The sequence below is a fragment of the Haliotis cracherodii genome, unplaced genomic scaffold, assembly GCF_022045235.1.
Source record: "Haliotis cracherodii isolate W230 unplaced genomic scaffold, xgHalCrac1.p SCAF_3, whole genome shotgun sequence".
NCBI classification, from domain to species: Eukaryota; Metazoa; Mollusca; class Gastropoda; order Lepetellida; family Haliotidae; genus Haliotis; species Haliotis cracherodii.
The window spans coordinates 30,500,660-30,512,786 of NW_027266286.1; the positions used below are offsets into that span (position 1 = coordinate 30,500,660).

At 39.2% G+C, this 12,127-nt stretch overlaps 1 protein-coding gene across 2 annotated transcripts in view; it reads left to right on the plus strand.

Moving 5' to 3' along the window:
• The first annotated feature begins 747 nt into the window (after nucleotides 1-747).
• LOC139474743 (uncharacterized) overlaps nucleotides 748-12,127 on the plus strand; it is a 94,387-nt gene continuing 83,007 nt past the window's right edge. Inside the window, exon 1 of one of the 2 annotated variants that reach the window (XM_071257859.1) lies at nucleotides 748-857. The gene's annotated coding sequence lies outside the window, so the exon portion shown is untranslated. Of the gene's footprint in view, nucleotides 858-1,623; nucleotides 1,697-12,127 lie in introns of those variants that run through there. The other variant, XM_071257861.1, reaches the window with a different exon arrangement.

Consider the following 12,127-nt stretch of genomic DNA (forward strand, 5'->3'; position numbering starts at 1 on the left):
CAGTCTGAAGCAAATTTATATATTGCGATAAAATCCAAGCGATCGTCCTGGAAATATTTTGCACCCAACCAATCCTCATTTCAACTCTGATACGACAAACGCGTGTATTGGGAACCTATTCTACCCTGACATTCCCATAGGTTATTTGACGATGACATGAACCGCATTCCTCCCCTCGCTCCTGAAACCAGAGAAATGCACACAGATCTATTTTTGCAACAACCAATATAACGAACAGACAATTAAGGGAGGAACGACACCAGCACTGTCTTAGAACTATACTAGCGAAGGCAATATAACTTTATAGGACTATTTTTTTAAAACCTTATAATTAGTGTTTTTAAGTCATGGTGATTTCTATTTGGAGAGACGCTGAATGAAATAAATTGTACTCTCAGGAGTTTTTTGAACTTATATTGATGACCTGCAACTGAGCACAGATTGCAGTCTCTTTGATTAGGGTAATACAAGTCCATTATCTAAATCCCAACAGAAACCTAAAGTTCAACCCATCCCCCAAAACAAACTGTTTCACATAGCGCCATGTTGAGTCAGAAATCACAGAGTGATGTATTTATCGATTAAACCGGGAAAAAATGTAACAGATTACTGCAGTCGCCAAAACGAATCACTCTGGAACCGACCTGACACCCCCGCTAAATAATCGACCCGCTTAGAATCATTGGCGCTGTTTGCAGATGGGAGTTCGTCTGCTCATGGCAGCTGATAGCAGAAGTACGGAGCGGATTGAAACACACACATCTTTACTGTGGACTCATGCTTTTGCTATTTGATCGTCTGCTACGGAAATTCTTTTGCCTCGCTTTTTCCCTCAGACGAAGGAGTAACCATGAGCGGTAAGTTTAGCTAGTGGCACGTTCGGTGAAAATATGAATCCCCATATTGAGGTGGCGGAGGTTGTCCTGATGAGCGCAAGGTTGTGTAATACACCTATATGCTGAGTTGGTCATGGCCGCAACGCTATCATTCCGTCTGGCAGATAGGACGGACTTGAATTATCCCGACATGAGGTCTGTTCATATATGATAGCTTCAGACGTGTGTAACGGAAGCATGGATGAGCGACGAGGCCAGGCTGATCGTAATACTCAACATGCAAGTCGACTTGTGCAATAAGTCATTTATTACATCTCCTGATGACATTGGTGCGCCCCCTTAAAACACACTGATCAAGAAGACTAAATAATGTGATTCTGAAATTTAATAATTTATTATTTTGAAAGAGTGATATTTTATGAATTTTGTATAATAAATGGGTTGTATGTAAACACTGCAAAAATGGATGTTCTAATATTAAGCCTTTGTTTGACAATAAAAAGGATTTTATCGGATTAAAAAAAAAGTATTGGAGGAAATATGCATGCATATATGGTTTTGGAGTATAGTATCAAGCTTTGAGTTTGTCTATGGTTATATGGAAACATAATCCTGATGTGTCCAATTGTAGATGATAATATTTAATTTGAGGTATGTTAATTTTGATAAACTCACACTCTTGTCAAAGTGCTAGTATTTTAAAAATGATGAACACGTGTCAGAAAGTGCTACTACTGCCTTATGAGAACTTGGCAGAATTTCAAGTCCTTGCCATTTGGTAGTAGAACTTGGAGGCACAGGATAAATTATCAATTAGCCAAATACCAAAGAGACTCCATGGTGCCATAGAAAGTTGGAAGGTGAGAACAGACGATTAGACCATTCATACAAGATTCAACACCACTTATAAATGCCACATCTAGTTTCTGTATCTACCTCAACTTCAGTTTCTCATACTTCATGTCCAGTTGATGTAACACATAGGTTGAAGGTCACAACATAAAAGTGAGTTTGTATGGTTCTCGACTATCATGGTTTCTAAATGTCCTCGAAAACTTGAAAGCTATTGCCTACCATGGTAATCATTGAAGGTATTGATTTCAGTTGGAATTTACTGAAATAGGACAGATGAAGGGGATTTTCTTGTGAAGTTTTATCATTTTCCACCAAGGAAGATTGTTTCAGAACTGAAGTTATTAGCTGTGTGAAAGGTGAGGCTTTGATGGTAATAATAGACTTGTCAGAGCACAGGTTCTTGTCAGCGGGAAATCTTTGTAAAGGTAGGATTGAGTGCAAAGTGGGAGGTTGGTCCTGGTACTCCATGTTCTGTCCTGAGTGCTGACTTATAAGGTATTGATGGTTATGTGGTCTCACTCTGATTGTATGGCATTGTGGCGTGACTGGAATCATTGATGCCCATGCATGATAAAGAACCCCATCAACCTATTCACCCTAACACTTTTGAAATTCTTGGAATAGGTACATTGAGGAAGATAGACTGTCATACAGACCCTGAAACAAATATAGCCTGCACAGCCCATGCAAGTCTATAATAGTCTAGACTACTGCATTTTCTGAAAGCGAAGAGTCTCTCAGCTCCTTTATATTATGTTTTATTAAGATTAACAGCTGTTTTTTTCTGTAAATGTGTTCATTTCAGAGACTGGATGTTAGTCTATAACAAAAAATGTATATTGAATTACTGAAGGTTGTTTCAAAATGTTTATTTCTTTCAATGATGCAACAATAAAACCATATATCTCCAAGGCCACTTAAATAAATTAGAGCATTTTCATCCGAATTATGTGAAATGAGGCATTTTAGTTTTGTATGCACGCTGTTCAAGGCACCTGTGTCCAATACCTGTTGGAGGATGTGATTCCCATGAAGAATGAAGGTTTGTAGGACCATGTACAGAGTGTATTTCACCAAGTAACCAAAGAAGGAAACACAGCGATTTTCTTTGTCTGAAGGATGTTGGGGACAATATGTGACAAGGTGTTATTTAGTGACGCGGTTTGGGATATATATCTAACAATTAACGTTGTTGGCTTGTTAGAGTGAAAAAAATGTTTCGTAGGCAGAATTAAACAACAAAGATACTTCCGTCCTATGAGCTATATTGTGGCATTGACAATGTTGAGGTGAATCTGGACCAGACATACCAATGAGCATCCATGGCACTGGTTACCATGGTAAGGTCATACCATCAGTTACATGGTTCCTCAGATGGTGGCCTCAACATGTAATTCCAGCAGTGTTGCCGTACTCCGTACTACTTAACGTATTCAAGTCACACTCCAACTGCCTACCAGTCATCCAGTAATTAATGCAGTGTTTGAAGTAAAGCTGGCCCAATTAAACTTGCAAACTTTCAACAATATTGGATATGTTTTATGAAAATTAACCTGTTTGCCAGTAATTTTATGATTTGAAAAAGTTCAGGACCTCGGCATTCGCAAACAAGTTTTTATAATTGGTTGAGGTCCTAGAATTGTTTTCATCATATTTTTGGTGTTTCTCATCTCAAACATCAACCAGCTAGAGAGTGGGTGGGTGGCCGAAATAAAATGTAAAAAAATAATAAATAAATTTGTTTGGTAAGTTTGAAACACTTGGTCCAAGTCTTTAAAGTAGTTTATGATGTAGATCAAGTCGCTTTGCTTTGGAAACAAATTTTTAATAAACTTTGCTGAAGAAAGATCAAGCTGACCTGCGTATTTTATGATTTTGCAATGGTTGTCATCTGTTCCTATTATCATGGGGCATAATTTCCAACAGCGGTGTAGGAAATGGGGATACGAAAGCTTTTTGATTTCATGTCGGAATGAAAATGCAGGACGGGCGGGAGATGGGAAACTTGGAGCGACAGCCTAGGATGTGAGAGTTGAGAGAAACAAAAACATAATGATTCAGGAGAAGTATTGTTGGGCACACTGTTGATTATCGATAAGTTAAAGTTTGATGATAGTTGGGGATATTGAATCATGACAGTTTTATAGCTACCAAAATGATGTTCTTGGTTCTTTACACACCTACCATGAAAGCTGACTTCTATTTATGCTGTTAAATTAACTTTGCACTATTCATATGTACTTTAGAGATGTTGGCCAGTTTTTGTCCAATATAATGCATTGGCATTAAGTCTCTGCATGTGTGTACATAATGTGTGTCACACCAAATGTCAAACTGACGCAGTCATGCTCCTTGATATTTTAGTTATGATAAAAAAACAAAAAACGGTATTAGTCAGCAATGGATTCCTAAAGGTCAGATACTGCATCCTCTGTGACAGCCAGTCCAAGCCATGCATAGGCACAACTGGGGAAGATGTCCACCTCACTGCTTGTATTAACATTGTTATCCTCAAGTCTTTTGTTCTGATGATGAGATGATAACAACTGAAGACAGTTTCTTTATCTGTGGTTCAATGCAAGCATACTCTGGTCATGGGTTTGAATCCTAGACTTTCCCTGTGATCTCTAAACTGTAGGCGCCAAACAATTTTTGCTGAGGTGTTTTCGATCTCCATCATTTCCCACTTCCCAAACTTGACATGCTGTGATATCATTGAAGTACTGCTGTAAGGGGTGATAAACTCTCACTCCTAACATTGCATCACAAGACATCCTGATCCTGACGTAGAACATGAAGTTAATAGGGGTGAAATGATACAGCAAGGTCACTATGTGATACACATATTTACGTCAGATCATGTAGAAACTTCTTGACTATAATTCATAAAAGTTTTAGGGCAGGTTGCAGAGGGAGAGCTAGCCGTAGACACATGTTCACAAGTTAATTTTAGTGATGAATTTGAAAAGCACCACCCTCTTACCACATATACATTTCTTCATTTCCCCCCAGACAGGTTAAATAAAACCAGTGATCTTGAATGGTGCCCCTTGACATTGTCCTTGTATCTGTGAGTGAGATTCCTGTGACACTGATTCCTTGTCCAGAGATTCATTACCCAATTGGTGTGAACACGACAGACCATGGATCACACAGCTCTCCTGTAGAAGTCCCAGATTCCAGTCAAAGTAGGATCAAGTACCGGTCAGTTTGCTGAACCTTTGCTGATGAAGTCTGAGGAGATGTAAAGAGTGACCAAGAAGAAAGTCTGGTCATTTCAGGGGATCATTCCGTTTCCCTTACAGTGATGGTCTGGCTTGCCTGGTCATGACCGCATCTGCTGTGTGGTTATTGAGTTGGGTACAGTATGACTGTGGGGTAAAGAGTAGGGTACTAGTCTGACTGGGGTAAAGAGTAGGGTACTAGTCTGACTGTTGGATAAAGTGTAGGGTACTAGTCTGTCTGTGGGGTAAAGAGTAGGGTACTAGTCTGACTGTTGGCTAAAGAGTAGGGTACTAGTCTGACTGTGGGGTAAAGAGTAGGGTACTAGTCTGACTGTTGGATAAAGAGTAGGGTACTAGTCTGTATGTGGGGTAAAAAGTAGGGTACTAGTCTGACTGTTGGCTAAAGAGTAGGGTACTAGTCTGACTGTGGGGTAAAGAGTAGGGTACTAGTCTGACTGTTGGATAAAGAGTAGGGTACTAGTCTGACTGTTGGATAAAGAGTAGGGTACTAGTCTGACTGTGGGATAAAGAGTAGGGTACTAGTCTGACTGTTGGATAAAGAGTAGGGTACTAGTCTGACTGTGGGATAAAGAGTAGGGTACTAGTCTGACTGTTGGATAAAGAGTAGGGTACTAGTCTGACTGTTGGATAAAGAGTAGGGTACTAGTCTGACTGTTGGATAAAGAGTAGGGTACTAGTCTGACTGTTGGATAAAGAGTAGGGTACTAGTCTGACTGTTGGATAAAGAGTAGGGTACTAGTCTGACTGTTGGATAAAGAGTAGGGTACTAGTCTGACTGTTGGATAAAGAGTAGGGTACTAGTCTGACTGTTGGATAAAGTGTAGGGTACTAGTCTGACTGGGATAAAGAGTATGGTACTCATCTGACAATGGGATAAAGAGTAGGGTACTAGTCTGACTGGAATAAAGAGAATAGGGTACTAGTCTGACTGTGGGATGAAGAGTAGGGTACTTGTCTGACTATGGGATAAAGAGTAGGGTACTTGTCTGACTATTGGATAAAGAGTAGGGTACTGGTCTGACTACGAGATAAAGAGTAGGGTACTAGTCTGACTATGGGATAAAGAGTAGGGCACTTGTCTGACTGGAATAAAGAGAGTAGGGCACTAGTCTGACTATGGGATAAAGAGTAGGGTACTAGTCTGACTATGGGATAAAGAGCAGGGTACTAGTCTATGGGATAAGTAGTACTAGTATGGTACTAGTTTGTCTGTCTATGGCTATAGAGTGTTATCACACTACAATCTAACTGTCAAGCCCTGGATTTCCAGCGGATGAATAGGTGTTGATACAATGTTGTTAGTGCAGCTTGCACAATATGGAACTATTATCAACTGGGTATCACCATTAAAGACACAATGGAGGAGCTAATAATGTTTGTATTGTAATAGTGTTCAAATTGGTTCATATAATTGTAAATCAATCTGTTTTTGTGACTGGTGTTTATTTAACACGGTTTGGTAGAACTGTGTAAATTATTGGAACTGGCAATAATGCCATATTCTTTTAATTGATATTGATCTGTAGCAACGTGTTAATTTGTTATTTTGGTGGGTTGGGTTTGTCCAGTCAAGTTGATGGGCTCGAGGTGAACAAGATGTTAGAGTGACCTGGTGTCCTGGTGCATCCCTATCTCTTGGGTTTGTCTCCTCAGAATCTACATGGCTTTGGAAACAGAAATTTCACATGGACGATCTCTGCAATAATGTCTCTGAAAGGTGTCACAAATAATTCTGACCCATTATTCAGCCATTGTATGATTGTGAAGTTTGACTTGCATACAGCATGTGGTATATCCAGTGATATATACAACTCAAAAGAAGTTAAAGAACACACCATTCTTTCATATCAATATTGTTATCATCAACTATTGCAATATGAAATAATCAGGTGTTCTTTAACGTCTTTTGAGTAGTATTGGGGTTGTTCAATGTGACTCACAGGTTTGGCTGTTGTAGAGAATGTTGACTATTGTAGAGGATTTTGACTGTTGTAGAGGATGTTAGCTGTAGTAGAGAATGTTGACTGTTGTAGGTAGTGTGTGAGTGAGTTTGGTTTTACGCCGCTTTTAGCAATATTCCAGCAATATCACGACGGGGGACACCAGAAATGGGCTTCACACATTGTACCCATGTCGGGAATCGAACCTGGGTCTTCGGCGTGACGAGCGAACGCTTTAACCACTAGGCTACCCGACCGCCCCTGACTGTTGTAGAGGATGTTGACTGTTGTAGAGGATTTTGACTGTTGTAGAGGATGTTAGCTGTAGTAGAGGATGTTAGCTGTTGTAGAGGATGTTGACAGTTGTAGATAATGTTAACTGTTGTAGAGGATGTTAGCTGTAGTAGAGGATGTTAGCTGTTGCAGAAAATTCATCTACAGGGCATCAGAAATTGAGACTGAACCTTCTTTGATAAAGAATTGTTCAAACCCCATATGTGATGTAGCTTACATTAATGATTGTTTAAATTTATTATTTGGCCATATCAGTTGATAATATTGATTATGTTTGCCGTGTGACTAGTTTGTAGTAAGAATCAAATCAATAGCATTTTCCCCAGTATATATATTGTACCTGTTTCTACATTTCATCTTCATTAAAAACATCAGTTACTGTCTGGTGGTCTAGATAACTCCTTATGATAAATATGTATTATACTTTTCTTTGATTTAGCACAATAGAAATCACAGTTGGACATAGACGCATACCTGCTAGTGAATTTTACCTACAGTAATATGGCGATAACTTTGTCGTAAGAGGCGACTAAGGGGATCGGGTGGTCAGGCTTCCTGACTTGGTTGATGCATGCCAAATTCCTACTACCTAGATCAACGCTCATGACTATTTTCAGACCACTGTCATATAGCTGGAATATTGCTGAGTGCAGCGTTGAACAACAAACAAACAAGGTGATCATAGTTAGACTAAAAGTGTTTTCACTACCAGCACCATAAAAACTCACATTCTTCCAGCTAGAAACATTACCTCAGACATTTCCACTGGCCCCCTCCATTTTGTGTTAGGGGGAGCTCACTGTGTGCTCGGAACACAATGGTAATATTTCACTCAGCTCCAGATTCCATACAAAGTCTGGGAAGGGTTGATTGGAGCATATTAAACAGGACAGTTCTTCTTTTGAAGTAATAATGCCATTAACCCTGAAACGCATCGATCACAGTTGATGAAGGCTTGCTACTCACCACTCTCAATAGTTTAAGTCAACATAGAGTAATCACTTTGTGAATAAGACTGAAAAATGTTTTTAATTTTATTTTAATATTTATTCACATAACCAAGCATGAGTCAGGGGTCAAACTAGGATCCACGCGTACATGGGAATGATGACTTGACTATCAATTAGCTGATTCCCAAGATCATCCTGAAATGTGGATCTGTGTTTGGTGTGTGTTGATTAATGTGTAATTCCTCCATATTAACGCAAGCTAAGCCTAGTGCGGGGACAGCTATGATCTGTGGTGGTCGTACACTGGTGTGGTGATCCCAGTGGATACTACACATGTACAGTGTTCCCTTGATTAGAAGTGACAGACCTTGATTACTTTCTCTCCATTTCAAGAGGATCAGTATTGGCAGAGATTCTTGATGAATTAGATGCTGAGGATTTTACTCCAATGTGTTGGTAAGGGTGTGTATATTAATAATCTTCAGCACACAAATACATGTCCAATCTTTGACAGTGGGTGTTTTGTTCCATTTGATATGTTCTTTTAACTAAAAGGTTCATTTCATATGTAGGTTATAAAAAGACCTGAGTTCAGAATAGCTGCAAATAAAATTTGATTTCATGTGTATAAAAGTTCCATCGCAAAAATACATGAAGCCATTGACATCAGGAGACACCAGACAGCCATGAGCCATGACCAGGGAACCTAGCTGCCCAGTGTTTGGGATTTATTGCTTTGATCATTGTTGGTGCTAATTATCTCTAGCTGGCTTCCATTGCCAATTCCATTCTATTCTATTACCTATCAGTGCTAATTACCCCCTGGCCTCTGTTTGCCCATTGTCCATTACCAATCAGTGATAATCTAAGTCCTGGCTTCCAGTTGGCCATCGCTATCAACTATCATCAGTAATTTACTGTTAAGTGTTGGCTTCCATTTGTCCAGTGCTAATCACCTCTCAATGCCAATTATCTTTCAGCTTCCCTTGTTAGTTTCCACCTTTGTTATGTTATTACTTTTGTTGTTCTTAAAGGTACATATATATGCGGGGGCACGGGTGGCCCAGTCGTCTAAGGCGCCGCGATTCGCTGTGCAGAGTTACGTCCCTTAGGCACGCCAGAAACCTATGATTGTGGGTTCGAATCCCGGTTCGCCCCGATTATGTTTCTAGGTTTGTCAGCACCATACCCGTGCTCGTGGGTTTCACCGAAGTGGTAAACGTCTGAGACTTGCATCACTTCGGGCTTTCCTCCCACATTAAGCTGACACGCCGCGATATAACTGGAATACTGTTAAAAGCGGCGTTAAACCCAACTCACTCACTCACTCACACATATATATGCTCTCTGCCTCACAGCATTTATTCACCTGATGAAGGTGTTAGTAAATCCTCTGAAACGTTGTGTACCTTATAATAAAGAAGTTGACATTCATAAATTCTCTTCCTTATATCCATTATCATTTTTGAAAAAAATAAAATTTGTATGTGGGTTTCCGATTTGGGTTGCATTTTTAGCTGTGCATTCTGTTTGTTTATGTTTTATTTACATGTTTTTACATTTGCGTTTGTGATTAATTAACTATCGGGATTTGTTTAATGCTTTCCTTTTTCATCACATTCTTGTGTTTTTGTTTTAGATTATGTTTATTTGTGTTGCAGTTGTATGTCTTAGTTTCCCTGTTGTCCATGTTCCACATAAACAATATACAGGAACATGGCTCATAAACACACCTAAACATTTGTTCCTGTCAACTGATATGTTTCACTACAGGGTTGGAACAATTTCACTGCAATTTTATTTATTTATTTAATCTTGATGTTCGGGGCGGAACAAAAACATACTTACATAGCATAGGGATGGAGATACAGGATACTAGATGCATTATGACTGAAGCATCTTCTCCACAAAACGAATTCTCTTTGTGGTACATGGACATATAGATATATTTTAATCATATAGTTATTTTGAAGACTGCAATAGTATTGAGTGAATGTCCTTGGCATGTGTATCGTATTCCATGGACAGTATGTACATGGTATTTATTACATGGATGTCCATACTATATAGGTGATATTCCTATCGATGTCCATTCTATGTTTGGTAAACAGTCTTTATGATACATGTATTTAATATCATCCAAATGAAAATCATGGTCCTGTCGACAAGGCATATCCAACCTCGGACCAGAAGGTCAATGGTTGAAGTCCCCCTGTGAGACTGTGACATTTCATACCCAGTACACCAGATAGATAGATAGATAGATAGATGGTATTTATTGGATTGGTGTCCATGCTGGAAGGTTGTCTCCATGGATAGCCATGCATCGTAAAATGTATTTGTTACATAAATGACAACATCACTTTAACATGGAGTTTCAGCCTGAATATACCTGGTGTACAGCATTGGTTTGAGGCTACTCTTTATTGCTGCTCTAGTCCTACATTAGAAAAAATGAGAAGAGGCCAAGTCCTTGAATCAAAGCATGGATTCACAGAAAGGAGTTCACGATTTTGCTACAACATCAATGTAAAAGTCGGTATTGACACAGTTGTACTGGATTGATTTCCTTTCATGTTATGTGTTTGCCTTCAGTTAGTAACGATGTCGTGCAGGGACTTCATCTGAAGGAGGCTGATCGATCTTTAATGACAGGTGCCATCTTTACTTCTAGTAACTTTTCACTTCAACAGCTTCCTAGGCAATATTTTTTTACAATCTTGCACTTAAGATTTTTCAACCATATGACCCATGGAAGAGTATAAGGTGATTGGATTTGAAAAAAATATATCCCCTCTAATCTTCATGCAATATATGGGCATATTTCATGGCACGTTGTCAGGCATGCAGCGTTGTCCGGTGTAAACACGTTCAGCTCCTTCTCCAGAGCTTCTTGATGAACTGAGCAGAAACTTTCTGGTGTTGCTCTCCAAGAAAATTTAAATCCCATTAACTACCTCAAACTGAACAATATATGCCGCAATTCAGAATGTTTAAATGTTTCCAAAAGAGGAAACTTGTAAATGATGATGACTCCATGTACATGATGTAGTTTACAGTTTGTCTCTCAGGATATCACTCAATTTTGGCATTGTAGACCACGTTAATAGTATTGGGATTTTGTCTTTGAAGTTCATTCAATAACTATGTTAAGTATGTCAAACTTGCTCCATGTTTTATATGTACCACTTTCCCAGCTTTAACACAGCAGCCTATGAATAATGAAGTGTGGACCCAACCAAACCAGTGATTGATATCAGGAGCAATGTCCTACTCCATCAGAGCCAATGACATGCCAAGTCACCAGATCTCCCTTTTAGTTGGATCTAACCACAGCATGCAAAAGGGTGTCTATTTATTTCGCATAATCCATCAACCCATTGCTATTCTGTTTAATGAACCTGTGGAGATCCGGGTAAGAACTGGTCTTAAGCAACCCATGCCTGTCATAAGAGGCGACTAACAGGACCGGGTCATCAGGCTTGCTGACTTGGTTGTATCATGAGCATTGATCAACGCAATTGAGATACGATGACATGCATCAGCCAAGTCAACAAACCTGACTACCCTATCGTATTTGTCGCCTCTTACGACAAGCATAGTCACCTTTTACAGAGAGAACTATTCTAACACGGATCTTCATGGGTATAGTGCGGTGTTCAACAACTTTCAGACCTACAAAGAAACAAACTGTTCAATAAATAATGTAGAAATATATTTTTCTTCTTTTGCAACTGTTTTCCTGAGGTATATGTAATTGTTATTTTGGTAGTATTCCTTTGACCATGCCAGTAGATCTCTACAGTCTGACTTTTGGATAGACTATATAGTTATTGGTTGAATGATGGTCAAGAGACGGCAATAAAGTAATCTTAAGCTGTTCTAGTGACTGAATCTGTAGCCCTTAACCTTCAGTATTATCAGTAACACATGATTAGTCCAACTATTTGATAGAGCAACCTTAACAAGCTCCTCGCTTCATCCACTGATAATTGAACTCCGATAGT